The sequence below is a fragment of the Agrilus planipennis genome, unplaced genomic scaffold (assembly GCF_000699045.2).
Source record: "Agrilus planipennis isolate EAB-ADULT unplaced genomic scaffold, Apla_2.0 scaffold2, whole genome shotgun sequence".
Lineage (NCBI taxonomy): Eukaryota > Metazoa > Arthropoda > Insecta > Coleoptera > Buprestidae > Agrilus > Agrilus planipennis.
Window position 1 is genome coordinate 456,938 of NW_020442464.1, and position 27,344 is coordinate 484,281.

Sequence of the window (27,344 nt, forward strand, 5' to 3'; positions counted from 1 at the left end):
ATTAGGGAAAGTTTCGCCTTTTCTTAACTTTCAGAAAAAGGTACCTTTTACATTTTATGAATACAAATTAAGTGTCAAGTTGATGCAATGATCCTCTTAATTATTTTTTTATGATTAAAAGCATACGAAACGTTAAATGCGCCACTTTTATTGGTATCTGTATGCCCATGAAAATATTCGTTTAATTAGTGGTTCTCGAAAATAATTAATTTGTATTAGTAGGGGATTATATCGGAATTACCCGATATTGAAATAACGAGCAATTAAAACGGAAGAGTTATCCACATGCGGCTATATTTTCCTCGTAAACACACAAGCACATTTACAAATAAAAATGGCACACGTTCAACCTTAATCAATTGCACTAATTAACAATTTATTGCAGTAATTTGCACGATTTAAGTTAAGCTGGTTAAATTCACCAGCTCTAAATTTTTAGATTTTCAAACTAGTTGGCAATGTTCTTCCTCTTAAATCAAAAAAATTAAGAAAAACATATTACTGTACTTATATATATTTAAAAAGCTTTAACAATTCGAAAGTAGTCTTTGCATAGGTCACAAGTACATGTAGTACCTATATAGTATGCGAAAGAGTAAACCGACCCTGGTGTACATAATATCAAAGTATACTATATTCTATGTCAATTGCCGCTTCTTAGAAATAAGGATTCGTATGAGTTTGTGTGTCTTCGAACTATTTCCAATAGCCAAAGGGTGACCGCCGTCCTTACTATTATTGATGGTAAGATCAGCAGTTTCGCACACGGTATATCAATTTTAGGTCACGACGTATTCCCGTTTCCGTTCTGGTTGGAGCACTGTGCTGCATGTAAATTGAACACGGTTTTGTGGCTTCATTCTTCTGTACAAAACCATGTCGACTTAGCGTCTACATCGCAACGGTTTAGTATGTAAGATTATGTGGATTAGTGGTACGAAACTATGCTTGGTTTATGTCGAATGTAGACCACAGGGAAGTTAGAGTTATTTATTATTATTTGCAATTAAAAATTTATTATTTATTACCATTTTTTAACCCCTTCCAATTAATGTAGTTAAAGGTCCCATCAAACCCATGCTAGGTAAACCCTAAATCAAAACGATTAAACCGTGTTAAATTTGCGAAGAGTGAAGTGCTGAACCCAGTACAGAAACAGAAATACACTAAAGAGTATGGAACGACTAAATATACGCCTTACGCGTGCGTGAGTAAAAGATAAGATTGAGGGTCGATTGATTAAATAAGTTAAGGGGGAGGAGTTCCCTTCATACTTCGGCCTCTCCCGTCTGTGATAACTTCATGTCAGACAGCTACTTGCCTAGGGTTCTGTGGCGTTCTCACACTTACACATAAGTTATACTAATTGTAAATGCATTCTCACTACGTGAAGGTGATAACTCCGGAAGGAAAAGGAGTAATAAAACTGTTTATACTGCAACAATTTCCACGTGTGATACACAAAAAAATTATACGTTGAAACCGACACTTTCCGTTATCTATTTTTCATCTGAACACCGTCTACGCGATTTATCTATACGATTTAATATTTACCGATACTATAGTAGAAAAGGACATGAATTTTTTTTTGGAACCACACATGTGTGAATGAAAATTTTCTTTCCAGTCCAAAGAAGCGATTTTAAAACCGCCAGAATTCAAAGTGCTTCATCAGTGAAAGCCTATGACGTCACTATTCTCTAATAAACTAGAGTACGCAGTGTAGCTGCTACTTTTTGTGTAGTTATTGGTAAAAAGGAAAATTACATAAGCTACCTTTAATAAATTCAAGCAACCACCATTTAATTACTTTAGTACTAACCATCTCAACGAAAACGTTCAAACTGTGCCTAACAATAGAATCTCTTCAGGACATGATAATATTTGTGTAAATTTAACAAAAATAATAAACAGATGAACCTTCGTCATAACAATAGTAATATTTACAAGTAGCTACTGGCCACAATCATCAAGGGTGATAAAATCGACCGCCGGATAAACCTAAAGTCGCTTCAGTTTAATTTTACGGGTTTTGGATTATAAAGTCACGTAAACAATAAATCCACCGTATGCCTACCACAAGGAAGAGAAAGATACCGTTCTTTCTCAGCTAGTTGCATGGAGCGAACACTTCTGGTGCTTTGAATCTTTGTGCATCTTTCTCTCTATTTAAACAATTGTAGATTGTCTTTTATTACTTGCCAACGCCACTGTAATTTATTTAAGATTCACGAATGAATCGGTACTATAGTAATGAAAGAGAGACAAACTCTGCCATTTGTTTAAATAGAGAAAAAGATGAACCAAATTTATAAAGTAGCAGTAGTATTCGTCACCTGCGACTAGCCGAGAAAGATAAGGGCATCTTTCTCTTCCATGTAGTACGTTTTTCGGCTTAATAGATTTATTGTTCTAGTAATAAATAATAGTGTAAAAGTTTTACAATTTTGATTTCTAAACGATTTGATAAATAATTTATCAATTTTCAAAGTCATTCTTAACTAAAATTTGGCGCAAGAAATGTTTTTTTCAGCGGGATGGTTACATCCTGATCCTTAATATAGTGTTCCAACCCAATTACAGAGAAAAGTAGAAAAGGGTTTAGGGTGTGGTTATTTCGCCATAAAAAGTGAAGCACAAATTTAAAGATGCATGACGGTGGCAACAATGAATAAAAATTAAGTAAATCTAATATTTATATACCCAAAAGTAATTGCCTACAAAAATGTTATATACAAAAAGCATGTAGGTTAAATGTAACCATAATACCTACATTGTGAAAAAATCGCACATTTTCATTCTCCTTAGATTTTTTTCTGAAGCGCTCGTAATGCCGAACGAAAATGGGGTTCAATCCCCCAGCCGCATAAGTAAGTGGTTGTCTCACAAGGGCATAAATTGTTGTCACCACAACACCCCGATTATGACTCATTCTTTTGGGGGTTACAGTCGTGATTGCATATTAACTCCAAACATTATTTTCTATATAGAAGCACGTTACTAAAAAAACCTTACAACATAACAATATAAGCAACAATCGAAAAACGGGAGAGAAACTGTCAGGACGAGAACTGAGAAGACTAGTAAAAATGACAGTTGGGTTGACTATTTCTGGGAAAATATTTACATTTATACATATCTCGAGGTGGTGCATGATTTGTTTTTGTTATTGTCAAATTCTTTACATATATGGAATGCTTCTATTTTTATACATGTACATAAATATTCTTTATTTTGTACAAATACGTAACTTCAAGTTTCGAAAACATAAAAGAAATATACATTTCCAATTAAACAAAACTCCTACAACAGATAGCGATTTGATGCTACTTCAGAATCGCAAACATGTTTTCCTTTTTTATTGGAGAGTCCATGGTCTCAATCCTCCTATTTCTGGAAAATACTTGAAGGAAAACAACTTGATCTTGTCATTTATAAAATGTACACACTGTTCCAGAAATGCTTCCTATATCTTCCACGTTACTATCGGGCGCATGCCAAATAAAGTAAAGTAAAGTATAAAAAATTGACTCAAGTTCTCATCATCATCATACGGTTGTCAGTCCTAAGACTGGTAGGACACGTACCTCCACTCTTTCCTATCCTGAGCTAAACTTTGCATATCCCTAAAACTAGAACAACCCACATCCTTACCTACTTATTTGCGAACAGTAATCTAATGTAGGCCTACCTCTACCCCTCCTAACTTCCGTTTCTGCCACTAATATGTCTCTGACTAGACCTTCATGTCTGAGAAAGTGTCCTACCAACCTATCTCGCCTATTTTTTATTGACTCAAGTTCTCTTGTATTATAAATATAAATAATATCTATCTACAGGAAGAAAATGCTAGGAAAGTCGTTGAAAGCCACGTTAACTGTTAATTGTGACATTGGTTTGTTACGATTTTTTTTATAGATAAATATTTGCAATAGGATTTGTGTAGTCCAATTATCTTAACATGCTTTTCCATATAATGTGTATGGTAATGATTGTTACTTTACTCTCAATTGCTTGCAAAATACTTGATAAATATTACATAACNCCAAAGAAGCGATTTTAATACCGCCAGAATTCAAAGTGCTTCATCAGTGAAAGCCTATGACGTCACTATTCTCTAATAAACTAGAGTACGCAGTGTAGCTGCTACTTTTTGTGTAGTTATTGGTAAAAAGGAAAATTACATAAGCTACCTTTAATAAATTCAAGCAACCACCATTTAATTACTTTAGTACTAACCATCTCAACGAAAACGTTCAAACTGTGCCTAACAATAGAATCTCTTCAGGACATGATAATATTTGTGTAAATTTAACAAAAATAATAAACAGATGAACCTTCGTCATAACAATAGTAATATTTACAAGTAGCTACTGGCCACAATCATCAAGGGTGATAAAATCGACCGCCGGATAAACCTAAAGTCGCTTCAGTTTAATTTTACGGGTTTTGGATTATAAAGTCACGTAAACAATAAATCCACCGTATGCCTACCACAAGGAAGAGAAAGATACCGTTCTTTCTCAGCTAGTTGCATGGAGCGAACACTTCTGGTGCTTTGAATCTTTGTGCATCTTTCTCTCTATTTAAACAATTGTAGATTGTCTTTTATTACTTGCCAACGCCACTGTAATTTATTTAAGATTCACGAATGAATCGGTACTATAGTAATGAAAGAGAGACAAACTCTGCCATTTGTTTAAATAGAGAAAAAGATGAACCAAATTTATAAAGTAGCAGTAGTATTCGTCACCTGCGACTAGCCGAGAAAGATAAGGGCATCTTTCTCTTCCATGTAGTACGTTTTTCGGCTTAATAGATTTATTGTTCTAGTAATAAATAATAGTGTAAAAGTTTTACAATTTTGATTTCTAAACGATTTGATAAATAATTTATCAATTTTCAAAGTCATTCTTAACTAAAATTTGGCGCAAGAAATGTTTTTTTCAGCGGGATGGTTACATCCTGATCCTTAATATAGTGTTCCAACCCAATTACAGAGAAAAGTAGAAAAGGGTTTAGGGTGTGGTTATTTCGCCATAAAAAGTGAAGCACAAATTTAAAGATGCATGACGGTGGCAACAATGAATAAAAATTAAGTAAATCTAATATTTATATACCCAAAAGTAATTGCCTACAAAAATGTTATATACAAAAAGCATGTAGGTTAAATGTAACCATAATACCTACATTGTGAAAAAATCGCACATTTTCATTCTCCTTAGATTTTTTTCTGAAGCGCTCGTAATGCCGAACGAAAATGGGGTTCAATCCCCCAGCCGCATAAGTAAGTGGTTGTCTCACAAGGGCATAAATTGTTGTCACCACAACACCCCGATTATGACTCATTCTTTTGGGGGTTACAGTCGTGATTGCATATTAACTCCAAACATTATTTTCTATATAGAAGCACGTTACTAAAAAAACCTTACAACATAACAATATAAGCAACAATCGAAAAACGGGAGAGAAACTGTCAGGACGAGAACTGAGAAGACTAGTAAAAATGACAGTTGGGTTGACTATTTCTGGGAAAATATTTACATTTATACATATCTCGAGGTGGTGCATGATTTGTTTTTGTTATTGTCAAATTCTTTACATATATGGAATGCTTCTATTTTTATACATGTACATAAATATTCTTTATTTTGTACAAATACGTAACTTCAAGTTTCGAAAACATAAAAGAAATATACATTTCCAATTAAACAAAACTCCTACAACAGATAGCGATTTGATGCTACTTCAGAATCGCAAACATGTTTTCCTTTTTTATTGGAGAGTCCATGGTCTCAATCCTCCTATTTCTGGAAAATACTTGAAGGAAAACAACTTGATCTTGTCATTTATAAAATGTACACACTGTTCCAGAAATGCTTCCTATATCTTCCACGTTACTATCGGGCGCATGCCAAATAAAGTAAAGTAAAGTATAAAAAATTGACTCAAGTTCTCATCATCATCATACGGTTGTCAGTCCTAAGACTGGTAGGACACGTACCTCCACTCTTTCCTATCCTGAGCTAAACTTTGCATATCCCTAAAACTAGAACAACCCACATCCTTACCTACTTATTTGCGAACAGTAATCTAATGTAGGCCTACCTCTACCCCTCCTAACTTCCGTTTCTGCCACTAATATGTCTCTGACTAGACCTTCATGTCTGAGAAAGTGTCCTACCAACCTATCTCGCCTATTTTTTATTGACTCAAGTTCTCTTGTATTATAAATATAAATAATATCTATCTACAGGAAGAAAATGCTAGGAAAGTCGTTGAAAGCCACGTTAACTGTTAATTGTGACATTGGTTTGTTACGATTTTTTTTATAGATAAATATTTGCAATAGGATTTGTGTAGTCCAATTATCTTAACATGCTTTTCCATATAATGTGTATGGTAATGATTGTTACTTTACTCTCAATTGCTTGCAAAATACTTGATAAATATTACATAACACATAACTTACACACTAGAAAATATATTGAGATATTGTTCGTCATACAGTTTCTTGCACAAACAAAATCTAAGATGGTAATCTTTTCTAATCTCAACGGAATTCTTCTTGAAATGGTATTTTAATTGTCTTATAACTTTGGCTAATAAACAAAGGTAGTGATGTCATTTAAAACCTGTAACAGATAGCTAAATTTGTTATGGGAGACGCCTCAATAGTCAATGTATGCAAAGATACATCTGCTCCTTTCTCATCATAAGCCAATCCAAGTCCACAGGGCATCGCATTTCACACAAGGTTTTTCCATGTCGTAACCCTATGATTCCGGCGGCGAGTTCTAACGTAAACGTAACCGTAAATACTCTAAAAACGTTAATTAATTGATTGGTGATTTTTTAATTTAAAAGTCCTATAAAACTACAAAATCTTGAATATCGGAAATATATCGTTAGAGCTCTGAATAATCAGATAGTTCCAGATAACGGAGCTTATTGCAGTAAAGGCAAGGGCAAAAGTCAGTAATTTAAGTATATATTAAATAAAAAAACATCTGAGAGTTTCTGTAATATATCTATATAGTAATATGTAACCTGGACTAGTTTATATTTCATGTCGTTATAATACTTTGTACATAACTTCAAGAGGAGACGTTTCTAAAAATTCCGTTAAATGTCAGACCGCTATCATATTTACCGCAATTTAAAATTCACAACTCCAGTTAAATGAGGACATACTTGGCTGACCTTATAACTGGAAGTTTAATTTCCTGATTACATATTAATGTTTCACTTTTTATACGCGTTATGAAAACCCAATCTAGTTTGTATTTTTTACTCCAAGCAGCTCGTCGTCCTAAAAAAGGAAACTCAATAAACAACCAGTCATAAGTTTATATTATCAACTGTTTTTACTTCCTTTAATCAACCTTCAAAGTAATAATACAAAAATCGCAGGGCGAAGGTGTCCTTTCGTAAAAAATACGTATTATTACACCAGCCATGAAAAAGTTATTTGAGCATTAGACAAGATATATAGAGTTTATAATGTTTGACTTGTTAGTATTGTAATAACTTGGTTTCATTCTTATTAAAATACTTAGTCAATTTATCTTGCGTTTACATGGCTTCATTCTCAAACATTTTTCAATCTTCCTGATTCAATTTTTACACTTCTGCAATAGTATGCATTATAGAATATCTCAAATCTTTAACTATTCGCGAACAAACATCTAATGTAGATCTACCTCTGCCACTCTTTACTCCAGTTTCTTTTTCTAATACCTCTCTGACTAACACTCCATATCACATAAGGTGTCCTACCATCCTGTCGATCCTTTTTCTTATTGACATTCATAAAGCCCTTCGTTCTCCTATTCCTTTTACTACCTCCTCACATTCAGCATCTTTTATCTACGATTTCTCCATCATCGTTTTGAAACACCACATCTGCAACGCTTTTTCTTCTTCTTCTACTTTTCACACCATGCACATTTCTCGTTCGAATTTGGAAGTAATCGTTCTTGAGTAGCTTTTCTTCGTGAAGGGAGACTTGATTCTGCGGTATTTTTCTTTTGATGTTTCCACCGCTTCTCCATCCTGACTTCTTATGGGTATCGAAAATCGGCGACTTCCACTTTTGGCCTGTATTGTTTATACTACCTCGAACTCTAATCCTCCACTACATACTAACATATTTGTTTTCTTTTTAATCCTTGCTCTTACTGCTTCCTTTTTATTCGGAAGCCACAAAAAACCTGGATCAGCGCAGACAGACTCAGAAGAACAGATATCCACCTGAATGCTACACAATGGTCTCAACCCATACGTCAGGCATGGGTAACCTGCGGCCCGCCGATGAAATTTGTACGCGAAAGGTGACTAATCGTATAATGCTATTTAATCCAGCCCGCCGACTATATGCAATAGTCCAAACACAAATGCTTGCAATTTGTTATGACTTTAATAATATTAAATATGGTTTTGTATTCACTATTTTATATTCGTTTTATACTCCGTATATTGTTCATGTACATGTTCATTTTATAACTATAGAAACTTGTAGGGAGAAAATATATATTCAATTTATTATTTTTATTTACATGATAATTATTTTTAAGCATCTCTTGTTCTCTATCTATAACAATATTTGTATACTAAAAATAAATAATATTCCTGCGAAACATACTTTTTCACAGATTTTATAATTATACATAAGCAATTCTTGACCTTCATGATAAAGGCGTTTGAACTTGAAATTTAAAGACCACCTAGGAATCTCCTGAGCTGCAAAGCAAATTTTTAATCTGGCCCTAAATTAAATAAAACAGAATACTTAAAATAGTACTGATATATCAGTATATTGTGAAGTATTGTCTTGATGATACTGATCGATACTGATCTTTTGTTTTCGTATATCATGTATTAACGCTTCCTAAATTTTGTAGTAAGTATAATAAAACTAAAGCTTCATTTAATGTCTTCTTTATCATTCGAGCCTAAATATTTTTTAATTTTACCAACTTGTCAGATTTGTTGTAGGTAAGGGTTGTACTTCGGATGAAGGATATTTGTGATTTTCGCCGTTATATAGGGATTTACCCTGTATGACCTCGTTTCTAAGTTGCAATAAATCTCGGTGGCTTTGTGCTCTGTTTTTGTGTACTCGTCTTCACCGACAGCCACGTTCACATATATGAAATTCTTTTTCCAAAATGCCTACGGCACACAGCCTTCCACTCCAATTTACTAGTTTCCATCTTGGAGGTTTTCCAATTCGCTGAGGACACAATTTTCATCCGCCTAGGAAAGTTCGTTGAACGCTAATAGCTTTTAGGAAACATAATTTGAATTTGTCCGTATTTCGTCTGCTCCAACGATCGGGTTGTACGTACTTCTTATTACTAGCAGCAGTAATAGGAAGAATATCGTGCGCCTTCATGCACCTATATCTTCGTTCGTGGCTTCGTTACGTGTTGTTTACATTCAACGATCTATCCGATGGCTTATTCAAACTGCTCTTCACTTTCTAACTACACCCTAAGCTTTTACTATGTAACAACAGTAACAAATCAGGTGCATTCACCTTGACGTATATTGTGGAAAGTTTTGAATGCGTATTACTTATGAAGTTAAACATGGGGGATATCTCCGGGCATCAAGAAAAGTTTATGGTAGTTGCGATATAGTCAGAACTGCTAAATCGTTGCATTACGTATATTATTTTATATAACAAGCGTTATTCATTCTTCCTTTAGGCAATTTACTGTTTTAAAACTGATTCCTAAACTTATCAAAATTTAATTTAGGTAGATAGGTAGGTATTGTATATTTAACGACAACTAAAAAGTTTAACTGCTGCCCGCCAAATTGAAAGAGAAATTACACAGTGGCGCGAAGGATGTACAAATTTGTGTCACACCAATAGTGGTTATTGTTATCCAAAATGCCGTCCCATGTGAAGTAAAATCAGTAATCAACACTATAGGGAAAAAAATAGGGTATGCAGTACCTTTCCTTTCAAACCATCGACACAAATCCAGTCGCGGCTGAAAATCAGTTTCAAGCGAAACTTACACTCGCTGCAAACGATAAGGATGCAGCAACTGTTTCTTTAAAAATTGCCATAATTGCTATTTCGCGTACTATTTTGGGGGATTGTCTTCTTTGAAATCGATCATGTCGACCCTATAGCAGCGATTTGGTTCACACTTGTTCTACAGAGACTGACCTACATTAATAATTAGTGTTATATTGCTGAATTTTAGTTTATTGAACTGCACAAGGTTTAAAAGTTAAAAAAATAAAGCTACTAGTGGTTGGCTAAACAATACATGAGCAAAAAACTACACTGATGCTGGTAATCACCAGCTGATTGAGTGTAGCGTTGCAGACCGTATTTCTTTACCAGGGTCGGAATTGAATTTGCTTACTTTATTTGTACTTTCAACTACGTTTTTCTTCTTTTGGACATTTAAACATTTGCTTAATTTTAATGTTTTATAATGCTCTATCACCTCCTGCAAAATCAGCCCTTGTTTCTTTTACACCCCGTATATTCTAAAGAAACAATTTACATAGAAAGTATACGGTTTTTTCTGAAGCCTTTGTGTTCCACTTTCATTGTTAATTAAGGCTGTCTTTAATGTGGCTGCGGGACATAAAATGACAAAAAGGGGCGTTTAAAACGAAATCACCGGTCGTCCCTTCTGTCCGATCAAACTTTCCATTCCTAGTCATTAAATGCCATTAAATTATCTGTAACAGCCCTCGGGCAAAGTTCTGAGGAATATTGTCTTCAACGTTTACTGCATATAAATGCGTAATTAAATCGCCATCTTTACTGTTCAACTACAACGTAATGAACACAGAACTCAAGAGTTCGGACACCCCCGACGCTAATTTACCACTTGCTGGAGTAAAGTAATGCAATACACACAACTTTAAAGGCAAACGATGAGTTGCAAACATTTGTTACTCCGTATTTTGTAATAGTAGGTATTTACCAACTTTCTTTGACAACCACTCGCTCCGGCAATGTTGCTCTTCCAACGTTAACTAAATTTGAAACTCCGAAATGTTCACTACCTTAAATTATTGTAACACAGGAACCGCACTACTCCATGGGCTCGTATAACATGCATTTGCCACATGGACTTTATAATAAGAGTAATAATAAACCTAACCTAACCTCCTGTAAGGTTCCTGGCTTACGCTAAATAGTTCCAATTTTTTTTAAATGATCGTATCACGGCCGCATGGAATTAGTAAGGAGTTCCTAAAAGGATTACAATACAATAACAGTAATGCCAGGACCGGACTTGAATACGTTTACAATACGACTGACAGTTCATGTACGTTTTCAATAGGGGTGTCATGTCAGGACCGGATCGGGATAAATAAGGAATCTCCTAACAGGGCTATGATAAGGCAGGCAAGCCAGGACCCTATACGATTAAGCAAGGATTTTCGTAACAGCGACCAAGTATGCATACTAGACCCTGATCTGGTCCGAAAGTTTCTTAGGGATAACCCTATTTTACTTTTAGTATAGGGATGTCTCCTCCTCTTTTATAATGGAGCAGTCCAAATAGAAATTCGAAAAAAACTGTTAAAGGTGTATGTTTGGAGCACGGCGCTGTACGGATGCGAAACATGGACAGTGGACGCGGCGGAAAAGAAAAGGTTAGAAACGTTCGAAATGTGGTGCTAGAGGCGAATGATGAGGATACCGTGGATAGAGAAGGTTAGAAATGAAGAGGTATTAGAAAGAATAGGAGAACACAGGATTCTATGGAAGTCAATAAAAAATAGATGAGATAGGTTAGTAGGACACCTTCTCTGGCATGAAGGTCTAGTCAGAGACATATTAGAGGCAGAAACAGAAGTTAGGAGGGGTAGAGGTAGACCTAAATTAGATTATTGTTAGTAAATAGTTAAGGATATGGGCTTTTCTAGTTTCAGGGAAATGCAAAGGTTAGCTCAGGATAGGAAAGAGTGGAGGTGCGTGTCCAACCAGTCTTAGAACTGACGACCTTCCAAATAGATTATTTATAATGATTTAATAATTGATATCTTAAAATATTTGAAAATCTACCTATACGTTTATCACATCACATAAATTTTCGGAAAGGAGACGTTGAAAACCGTATTTCCGAAAGTAGTTACAAATTTTGAAACCGACAATATCTTCACGTCCAACTCTTACGCCCTGTAGGTACGTGACTCTGAAAACACAAGGGCCTTATTATAAATTCCCCAATTCTGAGTCGGCGCGGCGCGGCGCGACGCGTCGCTTTAATTCTCGACGTCGAGGGGGCGTCGGTTGGCCGACGACGACGTCGCGGACTAGGAGGCGCTCGCGTTCGCTTAGATTCCCGACCGTCGTTTACTAAAACGGACGTCGCGACGGACCTTTTGGCGCTCGTGAAAGTTTAGTTTCAACACAAAAAATTTTCATCATCGTCGTCTCTTAACGTTTGCGACAAAGTATGTGGAAACGAAAATCTTTAAGGACTTTTTGAACTTTGTGATGAGTTTTAGAACGTGTCGTTGAAATTTGGGTAAGCTCCAAAAAGTTTTAATTACTAAAAACGTAATTAATAAAGTTACAGATAATTGCCTAATGGCTCGAAAGTAAATTTTCTGGTTTCAATTAGTTCTTCACGAATCACGAAGATTAGATTTTGGAGTTTATAAGCAAATTGTCACTTATTTCCCTCAAAATTACATTATTAAACGTCGGTTAAATTGATTTTGTATTACCTACCTACAATCCATCGCTTTCCTTGCTAACCCCAACTACTCAAGAGTTTTCTTGCTAAAGTTTTATTATACAATTAAAGGCATTCATAAGGTATATAGATTTCGATGTAACATCGATTTTCGATATTTTATTTCTTTTAAGCATATCTTAATCTTACTAGGCTCATGTTTAAATTTAAATGTTACGACATCCATTATGTTCTTTACAACTAAAATGATATATGTACCATCAGTATATTAGGAATGCGATTTAAATAGTCAATCATCAAAAAAGCACTATCGCAAACAATAGAATGAAGTCTAAGCAGTCTGATTTTTTCCCTTACTTATTAATTTGAACCATACGTCTTTAACTAGCCAATTTTACTGACTAATTAATAGGTATATTACGGACAATTTGGCTAAATAGCGATTAACATAATTGCTATAGGTATATTACGTATATTGACCAACTTGTGCAGATAATTTGATAAATTAATTACTATATCTAGATATTGTTTATTCATAAAAGCTAGTTTTTGATGGTTAAAGTAATAAACATAGGTATAAAGAATATAACCGAATGTCAAATAAAGTTAAGAAGGGAGGACATTCCCAAGCAAAAACTGCAGAAGTGAAAAAACCTAGGGCAGATTGAATCTGCCTCAGAAGGTTAAAGTTGCCTTAAGTCTTTTTTTAATTTTCACCGGTTTTGCTAGGTCTTCATTTTTTAAATTTAACTACATTTGTGATTCATTGCTTTTATCTACCTCTGCAATATAAAATAAATTAAATTATACATAATCGCTAGGTATTGGTATAAATAATATGTAGAGTAATTATTTTGATTGTAACAGCTACACCATTAATAGAATTATTAATAAATAATACAGGAAGTTGTACAAAACAACTTTTATAAAAGAAAATACGCCAATCAAAAGCTAAATAAATTAGAAGTGAAATTGACTTCTTAAACATTCAACAAGAAAATAATAATAATTTTAATATAACTGTAATAAAAATTATTTGCAGAATAAATAAATACAACAGTACAAAATGTCGAATTATCTACTACGAAAATATCCACACCCTTGCCATGCAACTCGTTGTTTGTATTAGACAGTTGATGTTACATGTAGCTAAAAAATTTGCCCTACATTTCCTCAGCGTAATAATTAAGAGAAAAGCGAAAAAGTTCTTTTTTGAAGTTATAGCATACAATTTTTGGTTTTTCAATGAAAAAGTTTTCTCACACCTTAGAAGGGAAAATATCTGTTTTCGACACCTTGCCACGTAGAGGAAGTGTAGAATAACATTTTTCCAAAGAAGTAATTGTTTTACCGCCGTCGCATCTGAACTACTAATGCTACACTATCTTCCAGTCACACATCCTCACCTCAAAAATACTCCATCAACGTTTTTACGTTGTAAACATATTTTTTTGGTCAAAATGAAAAGATTATAATCACTCAAAAATTAATTGCAGTCAAAATGTTTTTTTAGTAGTACATAATTTCATATTTAATTTTATTATTTATAATAGAAAGGGATTTCAATGCCTATGAAAGAGATGGCAAAAATATGCAAATTCTGTCTATATTAAAATAGCTTTGTATTGTTTTATTAGAACAGCAGGGTGCGATGCTAAAAATAAATATGTTGAATAGCTTTTGTAATCTATTTATGGGTATTTAATTAACAAACTTATGAAAAAGTACTTATGTGTGTAGGTATAAAACAGAATATCACATTAATTAAAAAAATTTATAATAAACTGAATATAGGTAGTCGATAAAATTGGAAGGATAAAGTAGGAGGGAATTTGATTTCTGTACACCATATCATATATATAAAAAGCATATAACACAGGCATCAACATGCCTGTAGTGTACCTACTTTAAATTTAGTTTTAACCCGATTAAACAGCCACTGTTGCGATTAAGTTTGTACAAAATCATCTACAATACGTAAAATCATCAGAAGACCACTACAGCTATTATGTTATTTTTTTTTATTACATAAGACCCAAAGAAGAAGAAAATCTGTTTTTGCAATTCCTCGTACCTCAATCTAACATAATCTATTGATTATTGACACTTTACATAATATGACAATCAGGAAATCCTCTCTGATTAACACCTATTCTAAACGCTTTACACAAGCCATTCAAGATTCCTCAAAACCGTAATCTAATTTAATCTACCATAACCTACCTAAATTTAAAATCATGGGAAGACCGAAAATTGATAAGTGCACTCAATGTCAAAAGATACTGATTTTTTATACAAAAGATATTGCTTGAGCCTAATTCGTTTGACATATGACCCATATAACGAAACAGCAATTCTCTGTAATGATGCCACATTTGAACGGGGTGAACGTGTCTAAAAATAAAAAAGAACTTTGTGTGGACGACAAGGTGCGAATGAAAAGAAAGAGATAAACAAGCGAAGACGAACTCCATTATCCTAATTTCTCTTTCAGTATCAGGCATTAAAAATTTCATTCATGAACTTCTGTTGTTTTTTCATACTCTACACGTTACGAAAGCTTTCAATACCGAAAGAAAATGGACGTTCCCTTGAGTTTCGTCGTGAGGGGTTTATATTGAATTTTTCTTTTCCATTTTCGACGGTTTCAGCTTCTAACTAATAAGTGGTTAAATTTAACATATATGAATACGAGGGTCGGACTATCAATAAATTACGCATTCAGTTGGCTTAGCGTTCTCCCAAACCTAAAACGTCAATCGTATCTATCAGTTAAATTGAAAATCCGCTTTAGTCCCACGAGAATCAGCTAAAAAGTAATAATTGCGTCTTCAAACCAAAAAAGACAACTATTCAGTTTTAAACAAATAGGAAGTAACTAAAAGACATTCAGAAGGATTTTTGTAGGGTAATTTTAACACATTAAGATGAATTCATTTTTGAAATAATTTTTTTTTGCCACTACAGATTACATCAAATTAATGAAGAAAACTTGTAAATTAGAGACATTTTCGGCACTGGACACTTATTTGATATTAACTTTAAACAAACATACTTAAATGGCTTTAGGTATTCTGAAAAACTATAAATTTACCTATTTAATTACACTCTAATAATGTTTCTAATTATCTTCTATAAACAGTTTATTTAGTGGTAATGTGATGTAATATGGCCGAAGTTTGATGATCAAACGTATTTACTTTAAGAATAATAATGTTAGTACTTAAGTATGTATGTAATATTAATAAATAATAAACAATATAGGTAACAATTTGTTATTTTGAAGTTGATAAAGAACACAGCGCGGAGGTTAAGTGGTACCAATTATAGCAGTTCTAGAAAGGGTTGTTAAATACATTAAATTTTTGAAAGCATAAAGTAATTAACAACAAAAAGCCTGCTGTAATATTAATATTATATGGAAGATGAAGGTCGCTTTTATCAGAAAGAAATCACTTCTGTGCTGAGAACTATTAATTTTTGAGTTCGAAAGGATTGTTAAAAGTGTACGTATGCCTGCAACACGGCTCTATATCGATGGGAAATGTGGACGGTGTGAGCGGTGAAAAAGAAAAAGTTAAAAAAACGGCTCAACGTATGATAATGAAATGTTTTTTTTATGAATTACACCGCACCGTTGCCAATACCGTAATTTGCATGTTTAAGGTTTCAACGTTCAGGGTAAGTTAACCGTACAATGATTTTTTAAGTTAACTAAGTTCCACCCTGATAGGAATTGAAATCGGCAGCCAGATCAGGCGTCCAGCAATAGTAGGTACTCACATATAAAGAAGCCTTTCGGTGTTCGAAGTCCACCGCCTAACACATTAACGGCTTTCCTGTCTGCGAGTATACGTATTGCCGGAAATGTGTGAAATTTAGGAAGTGTATACAATTATACAACAAAGTATACAAGCATTATTTTTATACATTTCCTAGTACAATATCGGAATTTCATACAATTCCTAGAGAATGTATACAATTCCGAGGATATTTTGGAAATGTATAAAATATTGTTTCAAAGATTTTTTAATACACACATATCCTGGGAAATGTATACATTTCCTAGGAATTGTATGAAATTCCGATATTGTACTAGGAATGTATAAAACTTAATGCTATTTGTGAATAAAATGAATAAAACATGTTCCCTAGACAAAAATTTTCAGTATCTCAGAATCTTTCAGAATCTTTCAGAATCTTTCAGCGTCTCTGAGAGCGTCTCTCACAGTCTCTCAGTTATTGCCTAGGTGTTTTTATGGATCTCTCACACTCTCTGTATGAGAGACTCGAACGATAAAATTGTTAATTCAGAGATTCGAGTCTCTCACAGAGAGACTGAATGAATAAAACTGAAAAATTGAGAGACTCGAGACTCTCGTAGAAAGACGGGGATCTCTGAAATATATTGAACTTAAAAAATTTTAACCATGTCTATCGAAACACCACTTATTGAGATTCGAGTCTCTCGTTCAGAGATTCAAGTCTTTCGTTCAGAGACGTTAAACAATTTTTTTGGCAGTCTCTCGACAGTCTCTCTCAGCGACACCAGAGAGACTCGATTCGAGACGGAAACTCGAGTGTCGCTTTTAGAGACTCTGAGAGACGGAACATTTTTATCTCGGGTTAATAAACTGAGAATCGGACTTATCTGTGTTTAAGGGCTTCTAGTGCGATCGTCTGATCGGATATCGCAATCTTGAATGTAATACATTCCCGATTGCTTTTTTGGAAATGTTTGTAATATAATTATTATTTTACACATGTTTAGGCGATTTTAAGAATTATATACATTTCCTAGGAATTGTACACAATGACGGATTACACAAATTTCCGTTATCATATATATAATTGGTATAAGCCATCTCTAGTTGATTAAAATTATAATTACTTTACACATGTGAGAATTATTTCGTACTCGAGCATCTATGAAATTTGTATTAAATATTAAACTAAGTTTTTGTGAACTAATGTTCAAATGTGATCATAAATCAACTACATATTAGAAATATAAGAAAATTCTTCGTTACTGGTTAATAAGTTCCATTGATTTTAATAGTTGATATTAAATGTAATTGTTAAACTGAACTAAAAATAATAAATTTATTTTACTTGAATCTCTGAAAATAAAATAGACTTTGGTACTGAAACTGTGTTTTCTCAATACTATCCCACTTTTTGAACTGATAATCTCTAATAAGGGAATTTCAAAATTTACGTAATTCAAAGCTGCAATAGCCACAATGACTTATTAAATATGAAGATTGGAAAAACTTCAGCGGCTGTTGTATACAAAATAGCTCAAACCCCAACGCCATAACACGACACTTTAGTTGTCCGAAGCACTTTTCGGTAACACAGTTACCTAAGAAGGACAACTAAAGTGTCGTGTTTTGGCATTGGGCTTTGAGCAATGACTTATTAGCCGAAACAATAAATTGTCAAATTTAATAAATACCTACACTTGTTGAGTTCCTACATTTTTTGTAAAATATGCTTCATCAACCCTGTTGTGACGACCTATTTAATTATGTATTATAATTGTTAAAATGTCAGCAAAAAACAGTATTAGGTATATCAATTTCGAAAATAACGAGCAACTACGTAAATGAAATTTCTTAAAATTTAATGTTACCTCATTAGTAGAGATTGGATAATAACTGAAATAATTCTACCCTAGGAGTTTTTTATGTAAAAGAAAAAACGTAAAACAAACAAGCAAACTAGCGGAAAAAGCATCATCATTTGTCTAACGAGGAACACATCAAATCGTGACGTTCCATTCCCTGGAGGTACGAGTTTTATGAATAGCAGTCTCGTTACGCACTTATTGCTAGGTAACAGTTAATCTTTCCTTTAAAAACGTAACAATACAAGCAAGAGAGTCGTCTGTCGATTAAACGAGAAACAATATTATTTAACCCTTAAAATATATCCATCTGTGCGGAAATAAATTCTACTTCTTATCACTCCTCCTAATTAAACAATTAAACTAATGAACCAGTTGCGCAATTTGCGCAGTTACTTCTGCCTCAATATTGAGTTATAGTACTTGCGATCGTCCAAACTAACTAAAGTTAATTTTGAAAGAAGGATGAAGATACGATCAAATGAAATACAGAAACAGAATGATTTTGTCATATTTTGATGAATACACTTGTTTCTATAATTTTCTTCCTATGGTTGAAATATAGAGACAAAATATTTTTTTTGGGACAAGACTAAAACTTAATGGGCAAGACCAAGACCAATATTATTAGAAGTATTTGACCGAATAGATAAACTTCTTGACTCATTCTAGTTTTCCAGCAGTCGACTCACATTTTATAATTTGTCTAAGATTTTATGACATCTTCTTAACTAATGGTAGATGATCGACTATGTCCTCGCCACGTTCTCTGAGCCACCGGAAACAACTTTTAAATATTAGTTGTCGAAATGTCAGATAAACGATTCTATCAGTGTTCTCTTTTTAACAATGGTAAGCCTATTAGCAAAAATGTTCTTATACTTTGAATTTTTTGTAAAGAGCAATTATTAGGGCTTTTATCTGCGAAAGAACATAAAATGTTTCTAAATTTACTTTACATTGGACACTGTGTGTTTCGTTGATAACGCAACTCCTGAAAATTTTGTAACAAACAACGATTTAAAATCGATTGATTTACACTCCATTGAATCGCATTGACTCAGGAGGATTTTCCTGCGTTGTAATTCTTTTTTTTTTTTTTTCCTTTCCTAAAGCTTTCATTTGGGACATGCTCTTCATCTTTGTAATCCCCAAATCCGACTGTTTACACTTGAATGGTGGCAAAGCCACGAAAAAGGACCTTCTCTGTCTCTATCTACGGCTTTCGTGACGCTCTAGGCATGAATGCAAACAGTAATGAGGGAAGACCCTCCGGCTAGCGACGAGGGGCTTTGAATAAAAGCTATCGCGACGCATGTTAAAACACAAATGTCCTCCTCAAAGCCGCTTTACTCCGCGATATAGTCTTGCTTAAAATCATCCGCTTTATGCTACGAAATTGAAAAATGTGCCAACGTTTAGGCCCTTTGTCAGCAATTTGATGAAGCTGCTGAAAAGCTACTCGTAATGTGCGCTTCGCTTTTTAACAAAAAGAAATAACAAAATATCGAATTTTTAAAGTTTTTCGACTATACAATCTACCAGTGTATTCTTTTATAAACCGAAAAACTTTTTTGCATTTTCCCGAGATAAAAATGTCCAGTCTCTCAGAGACTCTGAAAGCCAGACTCGAGTCTCCGTCTCTCATCGAGTCTCTTTGGTGTCACTGAGAGAGACTGTCAAAAAAACTGTTCAGCGTCTCTGAACGAGAGACTCGAGTCGCTCATAGAGAGATCCTCATTTCGTATTCAGTCTCTGAACGAGACACTCGAATCTTTCAACGAGAAACACGTATCTCTAAACGAGAGACTCGAATCTCTCAATAAGTAGTGTCTCACAGACATCGTTAAAATTTTCCAAGTTTAACATATTTCAGAGATCCCAGTCTTTCTACGAGAGACTCGAGTGTCTGAATTTTTCAGTTTTATTCATTCAGTCTCTATCTCATAGATTCGAATCTCTGAATTAACAATTTTATCGTTCGAGTTTCTCATACAGAGACTGAGAGATCCATAAAAACACCTAGGCAATAACTGAGACACTGTGAAAAACTGTGAGAGACGCTCTTGGAGACGCTGAAAAACTCTGAGCGACTGGAGAGAGACTGAAAATTTTTGTCTAGGGCCCATATAATGGCAAAACCCAAAAAATTGTTGGTATAATAAGAAAGTTTCATCATAATCAGAAAGAAATCAGCGAGACTCGAGTCTCCGTCGCTCATCAAGTCTCTCTGGTGTCGCTGGGAGAGACTGTCAAAAAAAACTATTTAGCGTCTCTGAACGAGAGACTCGAGTTGCTCATAGAGAGATCCTCATTTCATATCAAGTCTCTGAACGAGAGACTCGAATCTCTCAACGAGAAACTCCAATCTCTAAACGACAGACTCGAATCTCTCAATAAGTGGTGTCTCAACAGACATGGTTAAAATTTTCTAACAATAAGTCCAACATATTTCAGAGATCCCAGACTTGAGTCTCTCAATTTTTCAGTTTTATTCATTCAGTCTCACTGTAAGAGACTCGAATCTGTGAATTAACAATTTTATCGTTCGAGTCTCTCATACAGAAACTGTGAGAGATCCATAAAAACATCTAGGAAATAACTGAGAGACTGCGAGAGACGCTCTCAGAGACGCTGAAAGACTCTGGGAGACTGAAGATAGACTGAAAATTTTTGTCTAGGGTCTACCAGTGTATGCTATTATAAATCGAAAAACTTTTTTTGCTTTTTATAATGCAGTAACAGGAACGCAAGTCAATTCTGCAGCTAAATGATTATGGTATTTCCTGCTTTTCCGTGATACTATTTCCTGTGTCACTCAACATACGTAGGATAAACTAATTTAATTATGTCATAATAACATTTTGAGTTTTAATCAATTACTTTGCACTGCATTACTTCCCATGCATCGTAATTAAAACTATAACGTGACTGACAATTCGAGTTCAAACATTGAGAGCAAAAAATTGATGATAGGCAAATATCATCGTCAAAATTAATTATTGAAAACTGTTTAATTGAATTTTGCTATTAAAAATCATAAACACAAAACGGAAAGCTTTCTGATGGAACTTTATGGTTCGTAAAAATGGATAATAGTGATAACATATCCCGTAATAATATAAATGTTGCAACGTTAAGCCCGAAACTTACAAACAAAAGATCTAAAATAACGGGATCAAAACCACATCCATTGCCGTTGCGGAAGTCACAAAAGCGTAACGGCTGCATTTTGATTATGGCGGATTAAATATAATTAGTAACCATCCATTTGCCGTTGAAAATACCGGTTGGTCAGAAAATTTAATCCGCATGCAATACAATAAATTGAGATAACGCCTGAATGACACTGTACGCCTGTACCTAATATTTCCAAAACGATCGAAATGGAGGCTGTATAGAGGGCTTTGTGTAACTTTAATAATTACCTGTAAAAAAATAAAACATCATAGTAAAGTGATTTCATTTGTAAACGGAGTAACTGCCGACATTATCTGGGATAATTCATCATGGATACTTGCATGTACATATTGCAGTAGCCCGAAAATTCTTTTTTATTTGTATATTTAAAAGTCATTCAAAAAAATCTGATGAACAGTATCTTAAAAATTTAAGTCTTGAGTGAATTATATAGATTGATATATTAACATAAAATTCTCTTATGTGCTTATTGTAGTTTAGGCGCCCATTTTGCATTACTATCATTAAGATACCCACATTTGCATTGTATTACCCTAGATAAAAATATTCAGTCTCTCAGAGTCTCTGAAAGCGAGACTCGAGTCTCCGTCTCTCATGGAGTCTCTCTGGTGTCGCTGAGAGAGACTATAAAAAAAACTGTTTAGCGTCTCTAAACGAGATACTCGAGTCGCTCATAGAGAGATCCTTATTTCGTATCCAGTCTCGAGAGACTCGAATCTCTGAACGAGAGACTCGAATCTCTGAACGAGAAACTCGAATCTCTCAATAAGTGGTGTCTCGATAGACATGGTTAAAATTATCCAAGTTCAAAATATTTCAGAGATCCCAGTCTTTCTACGAGAGACACGAGGATCTCAATTTTCCAGTTTTATTCATTCAGTCTCTCTGTGAGAGACTCGAATCTCTGAATTAACAATTTGATCGTTCGAATCTCTCATACAGAGACTGTGAGAGATCCATAAAAACACCTAGGCAATAAGTGAGAGACTGTGGAAGACTGTGAGAGACGCTCTCAGAGACGCTGAAACATTCTGAAAGACTCTGAGAATGGACAGAGACTGAAAATTTTTGTCTAGGGTAGCACCATCATTATGTGTCACGTTGTTTCTTAACAGAATTATGGAGTTATGATTTTTTTACACATACAGAGCCATCTTTGAATCAAAAAGTGACTTAAATAGAATATTTTTACTATGGTAAGTTAGGTTGGGTTAAAAAATAATCACAAAGGGTAGATTGGGTTGCGTATATTTCTCTTGTAAGATTTGGTATTTCGCCTCCACCTCTTCCGGCTTCACCCCCTGCCCCCACAAAAAACACATTAGTTTCTCCACCCACTTTTCACCTTCTCATACAATGCATGAGGGTCTAACATCTACCTCTTGGTACGCATGAGTGTGCCACATTTATAATAATTTGAAAGGATAAAGTTACTGATTGATATATCTATGCACAGCCCAAACCATTGGGTCTAGAAACTTGAAATCTTACGCAGACGTTCTTCATACAATATAGCAGTGAACTAAGAAAGGATTTTTTTAAAATTCAACCCTTAAAGGGGTGAAAAGGAGTTCAAAGGTTGATGTATCTATCAATAGTACACAGCCCAAACCGCTGGGTCAAGAAGCTTGAAATTTTGTACAAAGATCATTATAGACCGGTACCATTCACTACAAAATACAACCCTAAAAGGTGTAAAATCCGGGGTTTATGTTATAACCGAATTCCACGCGGACAAAGTAGGTAACAGGCAACAACTAATCGAAAAGAAAAAGATATTTACTTTACTTATCCCCGCTTGCCAAAACTGAGTAAACCATTTTTATTTTTACAAACCGACGCCATAATTTTCTTAAATACTCCATGTAAATAGATTAATCATTCTAATATCATTTCAATTACCATTTCTGATAATAGTTTCCGAAAATAGAGAACTGTTTTACTATTTCTCGCCTACAATGTATACCTATGTAATTATTGCCTAACACTTAACACATCCAAAATTAAATACAAGTCGATATCGTAAATATGTTCTACTGTGCAAACAATTCTATTTTAATCGCGTTTGTTCCACTAGCAAATCGATTTATTTTACTGCATTCTATTTATTTCATTTATCGAACGTCTATGTGCGAGTTTGGCATTTAATTTACTTTTGTAGCAACCCAATCAGACTGTAGAACAGCAAAGCCAAATATTCCGTTGGGTTTTCGAGTACTTTTCTAATGGTGTCGATACAGGCAGATAATAGCCACGGTTTCAGCTCGCTAAACAACAATAAAATTTCGCACAATCAAAAGAGGAACGTGTTCACAGACTATCACGTTAAATTCGCCGTAATGCGTTTATCTCAGCGGTACTTGAAGCGTGTGGTTACTTCTTTTGCAACTTATTTAAAGTTTTAGTGGCAATAAAAGTTTTAATGGCGGCAATGGTTCCCAACGGTACTCGAACACTTGCATGAATTTCGTACCGTTTCCAAGCAAAAGAAATGCTTGTTGCAACCGATTCTATTAAAACTTTGGACGCTTCGTTAGGAAGAAAGCAAGTTTATTAAAACAAGCGACTAAAACTTGTGTACTGCATGCATCCCATAAAATTTAAAATTCTCGCCATGACACAAACTTAAAACACACTTGAGCATCTCTGAATTACTGAGGACAGAACTATACTACTAATAGAAAAAGTGACTATACAAAAAAACCATTAGCTACTATAAAATATATTAAAGAAGAAAATAGTTCATCCCTAGACAAAAAATTTCAGTCTCTCTCCAGTCCCTCAGAGTCTTTCAGCGTCTCTGAGAGCGTCTCTCACAGTCTCTCAGTTATTGCCAAGGTGTTTTTTATGGATCTCTCACAGTCTCTGTATGAGAGACTCGAACGATAAAATTGTTAATTCAGAGATTCGAGTCTCTCGTTCAGAGACTGGATACCAAATGAGGAATTCTCTATGATCGACTCGAGTCTTTCGTTCAGAGACGCTAAAGACTCTGAGCTAACAGTTTTTTTGACAGTCTCTCGACAGTTTCTCTCAGCGACACCAAAGAAACTCGATGGGAAGGAGACTCGAGTCTCGCTTTTAGAGACTCTGAGAGACTGAACATTTTTATCTCGGGATCTCATCGAAGAAATATAACAAGTTCACTCAGTTAGTCTTTACTTTGTCATTACCTTTTATTAATATAAATAATACGAAATAAAACTACTTTGTTCTTAACTGTCTACTTATTGTTACTAACGCAACTATGACTACGATTACGCGAATTAAACATACCTAAATGTTAACGGCCTTAACATTAGTATACTTGGGACATTCAAAATTGGCATAGTTCGAAACAAAACTGTCGCATTTACTTTCTTTTTTCAACTTACTAACTAGAGTAGAGCGGTTGCAGACAGAACGCCTACTTTTACTCACGACAAACGTTTTAGAGAACATCGTAACCGTAGAAAAGAGATGCCAGGTAGGAATTGCAGCGGACTCTAATAAAGGAAAGGAAGTAATATTATACCAATTCATGTGTAACAGAAAGAGATGTAGTTAATAAGCATGTCGCTAGGATGGAACTTTAAAGAACAACAACATTCTTTGAAATTTAGAAAAGTGAAGACGTTTGTTTAATGATATAATTCGTACCTACGAAACCTCTAACTGCTGTTCCGCTTACTGTCATTCAGTTATCTCTCTTCACTTTGTCTGTACTACTCATGAAGCATTTCCCAGCGTATTCAATACTAATAGTTTCGAAATCATGATCTACGCCTAGTAGTTTTGATCAATTAGTAACCAATCTTCAATAATATTGAAACGTTCGTGGATGAATTTGGGACGAAACGCTTTTAATAAGGGAAACGCAAGATGTCTATTTCGACCTAATTAGTTAACATTTTTGTAATATAGATAATGACCGGTTAGGTAGAAAAACTTGTTAAGTTTGAATAAACATTTTTTGAAACACTCTGTGCGTGATCCTTATTAAAACAAAAGTTTTATTTCATTCATACCAACCATACAAATTCAATTCAAGGAGACATATCTAAACACTTCAAGGGTAAAAACTAGAAAAATAGATGATTGTGCTAATTTTCACCACATCAATAATTTGTTTGACAAAATTTATAGAAAATGGTCAATTTTCTTCATCATAAAGGTAAAATAGGTGTATAGGTACCTACTTATACATCCGCAGAGTAAATCTGAAACTTGTACGACTAATCGTTATGGCGATTATTTATTCTCCTGACGCAGAATATCGCAGTGACGTACGACGTCACAAGACGAATAGCCAGAGAGATAGGAGAGAATAGACGTTGAAAAATCTTCTATCCATTTAATATCTATGTCTCACGAAGTACTGGTATCACGAGGAAATAAATACACCACTAAATAACTACAGAAGATACATCATAAACTAGCAGGATTTTCAAATTATGGTCGATATAACTGAGGCAATACTTTTTTCGACCACACGTCTGGTATAAAGCTTTTACAGAGATATAATAGAAAGTTCAAAGGAAAATACATGCAATTCACCTCAAACCGCCTTGACTTTAATGTGTTTATAAAATTGACGTTGAAGTTAGCATGTATTTTCAATTTTAATTATAAATCCATGTAAATCTGCAATTGAATTTAATAAAACATTTTTGATAATTTGGGGTCGATAAGCGCTTAAATTTATTAAAAGAAAACTGGGATATCATTTTCTTATATATATATATATATAGGGCTCCCTAATGAAATATAGTCATTCATCGGATAATAGATCACCTTTTTAGCTAACATTAATTAATTTACTCAGTGCTGTTTTCTAAATCTTTAATTCCGGGAATGTACTATATATATCTGTACATCTCATTTAGTAATTAAAAGAAAGTAATGCCTAATATTAAGATGTTATTTAGCAGTTCCTTTATTACTTGGAGAAAAATTCTAATTCAGCTTCATAAATTAACAGTAATATTATCGCGATCGAAATTTAAAATTAAATTTCTTACAAACTTTCGAGTTATAAATAGTATTCCGCGTATGTCTCAAAAATACTTATACCTTCCTTATTATCTTCTATTTGTTCACATTTTGCTGCAACTATATTCCAAACACTGATAAAAATCGTAAATTATCTTTACCCAGTTTTCGAAACTGTACCTTCATATTTCCTCCGTTTTCATCTTTTGTATTTGTATAAAAATGTATGGAAGCTTTCTAGCACACTGTTGGATTCAGTCCAACGATTAGAACATAAAAATCGGAATAAATTAGCATTCAGAGCACAGTCAAAAGCAAATACAAAATTCAAATTGTGCATGACAAGATAGTATTCCACCATATGCGAGACGATGGTAAGCAACTGAACGCCAAACGGTCCAAGGCTTCAGTATCATCAACTTTTGAGATAAAATATCGGAACGTTCTGCTTTACGTTGGCAAAATTACAGCAATGAAATTTTAAAACGTTATGTAAATAATAGTTTTGTAAATTTATGAATAATTTTCTGCAAACGAAATCAATTGGAACTTTCTTTAGTTAAAAAGGTTTTTTTAGCTTATCTGTAAATTAAATTCTACTGCACATCCTCTACTGTCTGTTTTTCCCATTATTGATATGCAAAAGATCGATCATCAGTTTCTACTGTTTTATCAGTCACGAATTTTTGATAAATATGTATTTTACGAAGCTGCGTACACAAAACGATACGCTTCATGTCATATTTGGACAAGAAATTATTTACTAACGATGAATTATTTAATAACTATTGAGCGAAGAAATAATCGGATCAAAAGGCTAAAGCTTTCACGACCGGCGTTACCTAAATGTCTTA

The 27,344-nt window shown here is 34.1% G+C and overlaps 1 protein-coding gene across 1 annotated transcript in view; it reads left to right on the forward strand.

Moving 5' to 3' along the window:
- Positions 1 to 12,347: 12,347 nt before the first annotated feature.
- Positions 12,348 to 27,344, forward strand: part of LOC108740202 — a 224,584-nt gene continuing 209,587 nt past the window's right edge. Inside the window, exon 1 of the mRNA XM_025980992.1 lies at positions 12,348 to 12,518. The gene's annotated coding sequence lies outside the window, so the exon portion shown is untranslated. The remainder of the gene's footprint in view (positions 12,519 to 27,344) is intronic.